General features: G+C 32.3%; 1 protein-coding gene across 1 annotated transcript in view; it reads left to right on the forward strand.

Moving 5' to 3' along the window:
* The first annotated feature begins 12,124 nt into the window (after nt 1–12,124).
* The window catches only part of LOC111000032 (homeobox protein OTX1), a 43,314-nt gene continuing 42,609 nt past the window's right edge, over nt 12,125–12,829 (forward strand). Inside the window, exon 1 of the mRNA XM_022269356.2 lies at nt 12,125–12,418. The gene's annotated coding sequence lies outside the window, so the exon portion shown is untranslated. The remainder of the gene's footprint in view (nt 12,419–12,829) is intronic.

The raw sequence follows: 12,829 nt of genomic DNA on the forward strand, positions 1-12,829 counted from the left end.
TATTAATTTAACACTTATGTTGTCCGGAGTCTGTTGCAAGATTCTTGAAACGAAATTTATAATCTTGACATGAGCAGTGTCAAACTTTATACGAAGAAAAATTCTGAATACGAGAAAAGTACTGACGTGATGTACTGGAATGCTTAGTTAAAATTATAACCAATTTTTAAATTCTTCCTCATGGTAGATAAAGCCTACTGTAAATCGTAGGTCAATGTATGGTGAAAATTTAGACCTGACACAGCAATTTCATAGTCATACGCTTCTTGGTCCTTCCGCGGAAATACAATGTACCTACACTCCTGAGAAACTCTAAACCGACTGAAACATTTTTAAAGCAAGCAAAGGCTTAGTATGGGTAATAAACATTAAAGGATTTTTGTCATTTAATTACCCTAAATTATTTATATTAATCGAAATAGACTATCTATATAATTAGTACCTTGTTATGTGAATCATGACCTGTCATGACCATGCCAAACTCTCTAGTTTATGATTCATTATCTATGCTTTATTGCTTCCAAAAAGACATTTCCCTATTCAAACTTAAACAGTGATGCGATATATTTTGAATTTGTAACTTAAATCAACAAAATTTCACAGCAGATAATTAAAACATAGACGGAGTTACAGGTTTGAGCTAGTAAAGACTAAAGACATAGGTAAAGATGTATATAGAGTATGTATGAAGGTATTAAAGTAATGCTCAGTAGTTTTGCGGCTTCGCCTTGGGACCTTAATCACGTGTGAGAGGTCACACGAAGGTCAAACATGAGCGTATGTTTATGACAGTTGCTGTTATTCTTTGCTAATAACACCAAACAATTATTACACCAAATGAGTGAGCAATCTTTTTAATAAAAAAAATACACTTAACAAAGAATGTTAATTCTCTTTGTCCGTGACCGTATGAATTCAAGCCCTTCAATATAGGTAATCTTCTAGAAATAGCATTTAAGTAGTTGCTGTTCTGGAATATTTTTTTTTGAATATTGCCGGTGCCTTATTTAATATTATCCCAATATAAAAGGTGTAATTACCTAGGTGTTGATGATGCTTAGGTATATCGCTATGAACCTCTTTTGTACAAATGTTTGTTTTTTAGTAGCTACCAAAATTCATGAAATTCGGTGAAGGTAATTTTAGACTCGATTATTCCTAAAATTATAATATATTACAATTTCTAAATAAAATCATATTTTTATTTCCCTTTATTTTGTTGAAAGTACCCCTAAGCCAACAATACGATACATGTAAATCAATAAATAAACATAAAATAAGATCGAAATCTGTTATAGGTAGCTCATTAAAGCGGAGACAGGTTCCAACAACGTAAATCATCCAACATTATTTATTACAATACCAATCTCACCCACGTCCCATTCCATTTCCTACATATCTCCACGGAAAAACCATCTCTAGACCCGTTCTCCTTTAAATAAAACAAAAGACTAGACATGTCGTTAAAACAATTGAGTGTTTATAAAAAAAGTAGATGACAGCGCGGGAATTTGAATTGTCCTCCATCTTGATAGAGATTATTTTGGCGGGAAACGCTAGGGTTGTAGAATGCTACGTTTCGTTCGGATGGAAAGTGGTTACATATTTATAAAATGGAATCGATTTTTAAACGGGCCAATGGGTGGGCCCCGTTATAGAGGCGGGACGCGCGCGCTCCACCCAATGTTACTTGTCAGATGAGCGTCTCATTTTTTTGCTCATTCGCGCTGCGTCCGCCGGCGCGGTCGCTCGTACAGTTAGGATATGTATGTAGACAGACTATAAATGGCAAATTAAATTTAATTGAACTTTTATCTATTTCAAGAGTTAACCCAATAAGCATTATTTAATATTTACGTCATCATTATAAATTAGTTATAATTATTATCACCAAACTATTAACTTTAAATTTATCAACAAAAATGCACATTAGTCAAAAATTACGCAACATTAATTAACAAATCGCAAATTGTGCTATAAAATTTTTTGTTCATAAATAAAATATTACTTAAAATGAATAATGACTACATGGGTCACTATCTCATTTTAAAATGATAAAATCGCTGAGATTAATGACAGTCACCAGTCATTACTTAATTATGTTGGCATATTGCTATTTATCTCTCATCTTAGCTCAGTGGTTAAACAATTCGTAAAGAGTTTATATATACACATATATTTATATTATATATAGATAGATATAGACATAGACTTATTAAGTTATTAAGTTAGTCATAGTTTTATTAAGTTTTTATTCCAATACGTACAGTCTCTATGGAGAAGCCTAGCATAATGTTCTACCTATATGTTGGTGTGTTTATCCTTAAAATAATAGAAAAAATCATACTAAGGCGAAACGAAGTAACCAGTTTAATAAAAAAATATGAAGTTAAAATGTATGTTATATTTTTGATGTTCATAAGTGTAGGTACATTATGTTACCTACATGAATAAATTATTTTTGTTTGTTTGTTTGTTATCGCTTAGATTAGAACTATGTGTGTTGGTTGGTGAATAAAGGCTTTTATTATTATACATTACTAAGAAATATAGATAGAAGATAGAAGTACTTAGTTGCTTACTAAGTACTTCTTTCTTAGTTGTCCTTCAAAATCTAATTTTGTAAATTACGCTCAGTCCAGGAATCGAACCCGATACCAGGTACGTTTATATTGGTTTGCGTCGAGGGCCTCTTGTTGTCAGAACTTCAATAGTGAAACATTAATAAAATAAACGAAACTAATTTTATAGATAATTACTTAAAATAACTTTTTAATTTACTTGATACATACATTTAGCTAAAAAGTTGAATTTTATTGCATAAAATAAACTCCTAAAGATTTTAAACGGTTTTATATCTAAAGATGAACTAACAGTACCTATCCTAGAAAATAGTGTTCACTTTATGGGACGCAATCTCTAGTCTTCTTTGAGGCCCCCTTTAAAAAACATTCATTTTTTATGCCTAAGCGCCGAATGGAATTTCTACAAATAAAAAATTCTAAGATTAAGACTATACTTATATCTACCATTGTTAAAAAAAACACATACATCCTTTTGTCGGTGGTCCCTTTAATTTCATACAAAAATAAAAAGGTAATAGGTCTGTGCTATTCACTCACAATTGCAGATTCACAGCGGTCAAGTTTTGAAATACAACCGAAGGTCGAATATCTGTGTTAAACCGTCGTTCGTAACTTGGCTAGCGTAGTGACACCTCGGAATGTTTTTATGCTTCGCTTTTTAAATATTCAAATCGAATCACCCAAATTAAGTAGCCATAAACGGAATCAGCTTCCAAATTTAAATATTTCATTCGTGCTCACAAGAGCGCGTGCTTTGATTTGTGTGTGAACCCGTCCTTGTGTGGGTGCGTAGATGCGTTCGATGCAGTATCGATAAAAATATCCGCGTTTTTTTAATTTGCCTTATTTTACAAAGATAAATGTTGTAATCAAAATATATCATTGTAATTTTTTTTACCATGATATATTTTGAAAATACAGGAATCTGGTCGGTACCAAATATTTTGTTTGGTACCATATTCCTGTATTTTAATTTTTAACTTATAACTAATCCAGGCTTTTCTATATTCATCGTATAGTAACTGTGAGTGTATTATGAATCTTGAACTTGGCCTTGAAATTAGTAACATCAAGCATACACGCACGGTGATAAATAATCTGTTTTGTAATAATTTGCATAATCTTGTTAGAGTCACTTTCAATACGTATAGAATATTCATATTTTGATTAGGAATTAAATTGTGAATAACCTTTGTGAATCGAGTGACCAACATTATGAGGTAAATTATAAAGTGTGTTACAGTCGTCCATGACCTAGGAGAGTGAATGTTTTATATTAGTTGACCAAATTGTAAATTAAGTATGAATATACTTTTATAGTGCAATGTGTATATTCGGTTGTTTTTTTAAGTACCTACCATTACAAAATATTATCTTTTGAAATGAGAATAATTCTTCAATATCTCTGTCGGGTCACCACCACACCTAAGCAGACACAGCTGTCCAATATCTAATCTGTCTAATCTGATTCCTCTGCACAAGTAAATATGATTGTCGATATCGATAAAAGCGCATATTCAAAATGCCCATCCCTATTCCTTTTGTCGTAGCGCGCCGCGCGTTGATAAGGAAACATTTTAAATTAGTGAAGATGGAGAAAAAAATATTATAAAATTTCATTTTTATTTATATTTTATCACACGTACAAAACGGGTAGCCGACCGCTACCACGGCCGATATAAATTATATCATTTTTCACTGCGACAACCCTAACGGGCGTAAAAAATGACGTCCCATTGAGTTCCAAGTTTGAAAGTTTTGCCGCGTTTTTTATTCGTTTCCGGGCGACGGAATTCCAATATTGAACTTCGGCATTTAATGAATATAGTTTTGACGTTTGCTTTTATATTCTAGATTCTGGAAAGTAATTATTAATGGTTGTCTACAATTTTCAATATGGTAAGGTGTAACTACTACTTGATTATTCCTAAAATTAAAGAGTGAATAAAATAGTTATTGCTGCTATTTAGGTACCAATTTATTTAAACAACAAAAGACAAATTAAAACTATTTGGCTACTAATAAAACCTCTTCGGTAGTAATTGTTTGAACTAGATGCGAAAGAAGTCTTATTTGCATGAGTAACAAATGTGTCCTATATTTAAATAACGACCTTGATAATTTTACGTTTCGGTTTTTTTGACGATGACTGGATCTACGTTACTAATAGCTTAAGAATTTCAATTGTCACATTAGGTAAGGTCTTTCATGAAGAACAAAATGCAACAATAACAATATTCTATCCTATATACACGTTGAAAAGTTTACTTTTAGAACTTTTTCTATCGAAATCGAAACTAAGGCCTGGTATTAGGCATTACCAATTGAGCCATGTAGACCGTTTCTTGTTTCTACTGATGACGCCTATTATTATAAATAAATAAATAGATTTTTTGTCTTCAATGAAAAGGCTCTTAGACTACTTAACCGATTTCTTAAATTATTTTAAGCATATAGGCGAGTGACATAGGCCGACTAGGCACTATCACAAATCAGTGGTAGTGGTAAATGGATCATGATCTCAGGAACTTCAAATACCTGAATATGCGTGTACAAACGAAAGAGTTGACTTCTTTATGACCTTATTTTTCGAAAAATGGTCTACTATATGCAACTTTACCGAAATTGGTTAAGTAAAGTTTTAACATAGATGTGAATACAAATAATACAATTATTTCATTTTACCTTATTACTACTAAGATTATTACAGAACTTCATTAATTGTAAGTTGAATTATTAATATCATTGTTATCGTTATTATATAGTTGTGGTTGTAGTTGTCTGGAAGAAATCGCTCGAAAGCGATAAGGCCACCAGTTGCTTTTCATTAAATTATGTTTAATATTATGTAATGTAATGCAACGAAGTGGTAATAAATAAATAAATATTTTTATTTTTAATGGCTTCGAATTTCAAAAAGTCTTTCCTTCACCGTTCGAGCAAATGTTAAATGCGCACATAGAAAGAAACTCCATTGGTGCACAGCCGGGGATCGAACCTACGACCTCAGGTATAAAGTCGCACGCTGAAGCCACTAGGCCAACACTGCTCTATATAGTACATTTAGCGCACTTAGAATTGATTTTGCTCAAATGACACCGCAGGGCCCAGCTATTATGCAATAATCTTGGTAAACTAAAATACAATTTCGTAATATTATCGCACCGTCTTACCCCTTGTAAATGAATAGGTCGGAATGTCCGTTAATCCTTGCAGAAGTCACACAAGGGCCTATATTCAGTTACCGGCAGACAGACAGAGACAATGTAGCACTCACTATATAGGTAAATTACTTTTAGAGTCATTATTTCTTTCTCCACAGATAAAGACAATAAATAAAATAAGACTGGTTTAAAAAAACTCGTATTCACACTTTTTATTCATTTTTAATAGTTTTTCATAATTTTATTTTTTTGATGATTGTGGTGTCAGCATTGAATACAAAATATAAATGACACTAGGCAAATAAATAAGGAGTGTTTTACGTAGATACGATTTAAAACTCAACGGAATCCATTTGGAATATGATTCCGGGCTATGTGTTTGTGCAGTTTAACGAACAAATCGCTGAAGTTCTAATTTGGAATTTATTAATACACTTTAAAAATTGGTGAATAATGACTTTGTACTATTGTAGTTACGTCACAATATGGCAATTTAGAAACTGGGCTATATATACATTTCTCTTACTATATATACTTCTCTTTCTCTCAAGTAATCATTCTCAAAACATAATTATAAATAAATTTGATATCCGCAAACTATGAATTTTAATTCTTACATCAATTAACTCGTGGCTCATTTAAAATTAATGTTATTCAGACAAAACATATCGTAAAAATACCATTAAAAAACTAATTTTTCAAATCACACGTAATAATGACGAAACCTCTGATTTTAATGAAAAATTATAATTATTTGATAATATAAACATCTTAATTATATGACAGTAATATAAAAATGTAAACGGTCAGTGAAAAATGTACTTTATAACAAGAAAGGAAAGTTTAAAATGATCTGTGCTTCAATTTTGACAAACGACAAATCTAATCGAACCTTTGACAAATTATACGAATATTTAGCGATGACATTCTCTATTAGCTGTCACTTTTATAATTGGAAGACGAAGATAATGTATTCATATAAAACAGTAACCACAGAATACACAAATTCAAGTTAGGCTGAGCTAAGCGTTTTAAATCTAAATTGCTATTTAATAGTCTTTGTTACTATTATTAATTGTTTTTTATATAACAGAGTCCAATCTGGCAGGAGGCTCATCCTATGCTACTACACGCAGACGTTAACTAGGCACGTCTCTAAGTGTCACTATCGCCAAAGCAGGTGCCAAGATGATTTATGCGTGTAGTAAGTGATAAACTCAGAAATACTCTATTGCTTATACTGCATAAGTGCTGGTGCGTTCAAAAACTGCTTTTAAAACGCTCCATTATGGTACGACGGATCTCGAGGTGTTTATCGGAAGTCCGATGTTGAAACTCTGCTGCAGAATTTAATCAACTCTGAACACTTTTCGAGATAAATGCTGCACAGAAACATTACCTAATATGATTTCGGTTATGATAAAAGTGTTTAGAACTAATTTGATCATGATAAGGTTTCATATCACGGGGCGAACATAAACGGTTAATTTAGTTAACGAAAATCTAAGTTCAATCCACATAAGAGTATGTATTCGCGTCCTTTCATCTTCCCTAGACTTAATATTGGTTAATTTAAGCGGCGATAAATTATTACATCTCACATAATATCAGGTGGGATTGTGACCAGACGTCTGTGTCTGAAAATGTAATAATGTATTTTTTTTTTCGCATCTGTACTTACGAGTACTTCTAATAAAAAAATCTAATTGCTTTACTTGTTCCATTTGGATATCTTATGTAGTTTAACTATAGCTTTCCTCCTTTCTTGGTGAATCCTTTAACTGTCTGAAGTTAGGCTATGGAATTCACTTCCCATCACTATTCGCTTTGCTCCTTCTCTATCGAAGTTATTCGAAGTTCTTCTAAATCGAAGTTGGAGGAAAGAAGAAGATATTTGAGCCGACTTCTATTTTCCCGTTCTTATAAAGTACTCAGTAAAATAAAAAAACGTGACTCACAAATCACATATTTTACTAAAAACTAGAGAATTTCACCACAAGGTTGTCTATTAAATAGCTCATCACCATAAATTAGTTCGAATATTGAATTTGTTGTCATCGCGAGCCATAAACTCTGATGGCCCGCGTCTTGAGGTTCTATGACACCTCGCTGGACGCTCGTTAAACTTTCTGTATTATTTATTAGGGTTCTCTAATCAGAAATAAGTAAGTGTTGCCAGCATTAAAGTTACACTGCTATATGCGTCGATTGTAATAGCCATCTCTCGATACAAGCTATCCATGGTAGTTCGGATCGCTGTAGGAATGTGGATAGATCTTTATATGAAAATGACAGTTCTACTGTTCCAATATCCTTTCTAATATTTTACTTACACCAGTTTTTTAAATAATAAAAAAGCTGTTTGATATGTATTAACATATTATTATTAAACATATGCGTATGTTATACTGAAATACATGAAATATTTCAGGGTGTGGCTGAGAGTTATTTCGCTGTGTCAATATTTGCAACCTAATAGTCATGCCAAAACATAGTAGGGTAGAATCGGAAACCAAATCGGCTAGTTTACCTTGGTAAGCAATAGGAGCATTAACTAATTATGTCGCGGTTATAATAATATGGCTGTGAATAAGCCTCTTAAATGACTTCGCCGAAATATATTAATGAGTGGCTGAGACACCCAGAAAAAACAGAAGCCAGCTTTTTACCTAGGATTTGAAATTAATATTCCGAAATAGCACTATTGTTTAGTGATCATATTAAAATGAAATGTTTGTCTTTGTTTAAAATTCTAGTTAAAATGTAATTAACGTTATGAAGGATTGTGCAATGTATGAAAATTTTACGCAAATTTAAAAATGTTGCTAGCTTTGTAAAACTAAGCCTACTATCTAGAATATAATTGTCATATAATAGGTACTGATCTAGCGGTGATGAAAAGAGATTTGTCGTTTAGTTGAAAGATAATCAATTAGCTAATGTTGAAGTTATTCTAAATAAGGGGCTAAATGTATCAGAACCTTGTATGATAGAAATGTGTATCAATTTTAAGTTTTCAGTAGAAACTTATTTAACAATGCGAATCACACACAGCTTTCGAATTTATTCTCGTAAAGTGTATAACGATTTTCGTATACTGTATTACTTTTGTATGCAGGGACTTATATGTGCGCTGTTAAATTAATCTGGAATGTTTGCTGATACGCAAACATGACATCTGCGCGATCAAGCGGAAGGGCCTTAGAAATAGCGCAGTATTCTAAAGCGTATTGGCCGGACATTTAAGACTACACTGATTGGCCAGTAAGTATATATTATTAATTAAATATTGAATTGTTAAAGAGACTCTTGGAGCGTGTGTTTGCACAATTGCTAATTAAAAACTTAAGTTGGCGCCTAGTAGATTGTACCGGCGATCCCAGAGTTTGTGTTTTTCTCGCTCAACGATTCGCAATACAGCGATGTACTACTGCCAGAGATAAACTTTTAAATCTTGTTGTAATGTTCTATTTATAAATTTTAATTTATTATTATCACTTTATTTTATGGATTTGGCTCCGCAATATGACTTTAAATTAAACGTATATATACTAAAGGCTTATAAGAGTCCCACATCTCACCGACGCACGCTTAGCCGGTTCGAAGTTATTTTCTAATCTCGCACGATTGTTATAGCCGGTAGATTTAATGTGTTCAGTAGCTGTTGGGTTATTTATTGGTCGATCAATTACGTATCAGACCGAAATTATGTTAAGAAGGCGAGTTTTATTACTACACCTGTGGTACCATGGGCCTGAATATATTAAAAAGGACGCAAGGAGTGCATATTAGTCTTGTAGTAAGTGAAAAAAGAACAGAAGACTAATGTCTTCCCATTTTTTTTTCTTTCCTTATTTTTTTTAAATTCTTTTTATTATTAATATTTCTATTTCATGTGTTTTGTTAGTAATAAATGTTATGTCTATATAAAGACTGTGGGTAGTGTTATGAGACACTTTCTCATGTTAAATAGGTATTGTTAGAAAAATAATTAAGACTTAGATTACTTATGAGTCTATAGATAGGCTATATCGTATTGTTCAATGATGTGTCAGAAACCACATGTTTAAAAAAAACCCGTGGTAATTATATTCTATGCCTTCTGATGATACAAAAATGTCTAAAATCCGTAAATGTTGGGCACCGAAACTGTCCAAGAGCTAATGGCTTACATTTCTGTTTGTTTCATATATTTAGGAGATATATAAAGAATTTTACACCGGTCAGAACCGTGTCTGCTACCCACTAGTGTTTTCCACCCGGGGCAATTTAATTGTAGACAGGCCCTATACGAAAATTTATTCATATTATTTATATTTGTATTTCAGTTTCTTATTGTTTTGAAATTTTTCCTAGTAATTTCTTCCTCAAACATTAAGTAACTTTAGTGACCTATTCACTGTTTTAATAGTAACAATTATGGATGTTACATAAGAATTTTAGAAAGGCTAATCATTGGACAAATATCATCAGCAATGCTATAGAATTATGTCACTGGCAGAATTTTACACTAAAGTAAAGGTAAAATGCGCATTTGTTTGTTTGAATGTTAAAACTTATGAGCTTCTTCTGGCTCATAATTTCATAAATAGAGTTTACAGGATTTTCTTGTCTTTAGATATTAAATGCGGCCGGTCTCAGACTGAATTTTTTATTGTATTTACAAAATAAATATAGCCTTCAAGTAATGAATGTTGAAAAAATTTATTTTTGAGATTTCGTCTTATGTAAGTGAACTTTTAAATACTTAAACGCAAAACACACGTTATAAATTTCCATAATTATCATCTAAACCACACCCTTATTGTTTACTATAGACAATAACCTAAAACCGATACCACAGGTAATGATTTACTAGGAAATGCATAAAACATTGATAATCTGTACTACCGAAGATAATAAGAGGAATTGTTCGCCTCTATTCAATCTATTGTTTAAAATAAATGAACAGGCTATCTTCATGAATACTGTCACTTATTATTGTGGGAACGATTTCAATTTTTACCTGCTAATTTGTTTTACCTATTTCACATGCGCTTTTTTACATGTTGTTATGGAAACTACAGTAGAACATTTTCTGTCATAGTAACAAATGTGAAATAAAACAAACCAGTGACAGTGAACCTATAAATACAATAACAGCACTGAAGTTTTAGTCTGAATTTTCAATGAAACCTTTTTAGTGACGCAGTTCACTTATCAACACTAGTGCATTATTTGTTATTTGAATAGGCAAGTAGGTGATCAGCCTCCTATGCCTAACGCACGCCGTCAACATTTTGGATCTAGGGTAATCTGGTTTCTTCACGGGTTGAGCGAATGTTAAATGCACATAGAAATTATTAGTGCACAGCCGGGGATCGAACCTTCGACCTCAGAGATGTGAGTCGCGCGCTGCGCGCGAATCCACGGGGCAACATTGTTATAACGAAAATCAGATTTTTTTATTATTATAATATAATAGTATTTTATAAATTTTATTCACTGGATTTGAGAAGTAGTCGTAGATTGGCTCTTATAAGGGTGGTCTAGAAAAATATTTTTTACTTTATGGTTTGGTATTCAAAAATGTATAGATACATACCTAATCTCAATCCTTTACAAACCTCCTTTTTTTAGAACAGGGGGTAAACGGGCAGGAGGCTCACCTGATGTTCAGTGATACCATTGTTTAATAATTATCATGAGACTAGTAATAATCTTATCATACAAAGTTTGCCGTATCAACTAGAAAACTGTAATAAAACCTTTTTTGGAGGAATGTGATATTAATCTTTATTTAGGTCTTTTACTCGTGCAATGTGCCCATAAATAGGTAAGCTAATTAAATCTGCTGAATTTTTTATTAAAGATTTTTTTCTAATTTAGTAACAGATAGGGTTGTCAGTATCTTATAACAAGATACATATTACCTTAACTTGTTCAGAGCTTGCATTAACATTTTATCTTTCTATCTATGATAGTTGATAGCATTGCATAGAGGCTACTTTCCTAACTAAATGTAAAGTTATGAAAGTTCATTCCTAATACTTGAATTATACAATAAATATTCAAACCGCTACTAAAAACAATAAAACAAATTGCTACAATTTATTAAATTAAGTACGAATGCGTGATTAAAGCAAAGTGGTTAGGAAATGTAGCACGCGCCGTATTATGCTTGACCCATGAAGTTTAAACAAAAGCTTCAAAAAGCACAAATTCGCTTAAACAATGCGACCACCTACAAAGATCACGCCTCTTAACACCCACACCTTAACTACTAATTTCGTCTCAGGCAACAAAAACTGTCCTCAAGAATCTATTAGATAATAAACGTTATCGCTTTCCTTTGTACCTGAAAAATCGTGGTATACGGTGGGGCGGCGACGCGAGGGGCATTGACGTGCGGCAGTCTTGCCCCGGCCGCGGAGCGCTCTAGTGTCCATAGAACATTTTGAATATCGAATGTTGAACAGTGGCCTGTACAGACAACGAATTTAATCATAGATAATAAATTTCATATATAATTTGACAGCTCGTTTCGCGCTCAAGGACAGTGTAATTACGAATTTTTGGAAATTGTGAGTTTCGATAAGATAGGACGTTTTGTAACGTGTTGGTGAAATCGATCACTCTGAAAGTGCAAAGTTTTATTTTGTGTGGTGGTTTTGGATTTTGGTGGTTTGGGTAAGTTTTCACGTATTATTTTGAGTTTGAAGGATTTTAAAACATTTTGATTATTGCATTTGACATTTGTTTGTTATGGTTAGTGTAGGTTATTATTAATAACATTGTCAGTGTTTCTACCCTCTTAATTTGAATGTTTTCTAAACGCCAATAAAGTTTTTAAACCTAATTGGTGCAAACATTAAAAAGTTGTGTCAAATCTAAGTAAATTTATAATGATTGTTTACGTTGTATTCTAATTTTTTAAAAGCAAAGCTAAGAAAGCTTAATGTTTGCCGTGAGCGAGTAGGCCTAAGTATTATATGTTTAGCTGGCTTTGTAAGACCTTTTTATATATTAATAGTTAGCATATACAAGTTTTAAACATACAGATAGTATGAAAACTAGATAATTGATTTAGTGTATACGGAA

The sequence above is a fragment of the Pieris rapae genome, chromosome 9 (genome assembly GCF_905147795.1).
Source record: "Pieris rapae chromosome 9, ilPieRapa1.1, whole genome shotgun sequence".
NCBI classification, from domain to species: Eukaryota; Metazoa; Arthropoda; class Insecta; order Lepidoptera; family Pieridae; genus Pieris; species Pieris rapae.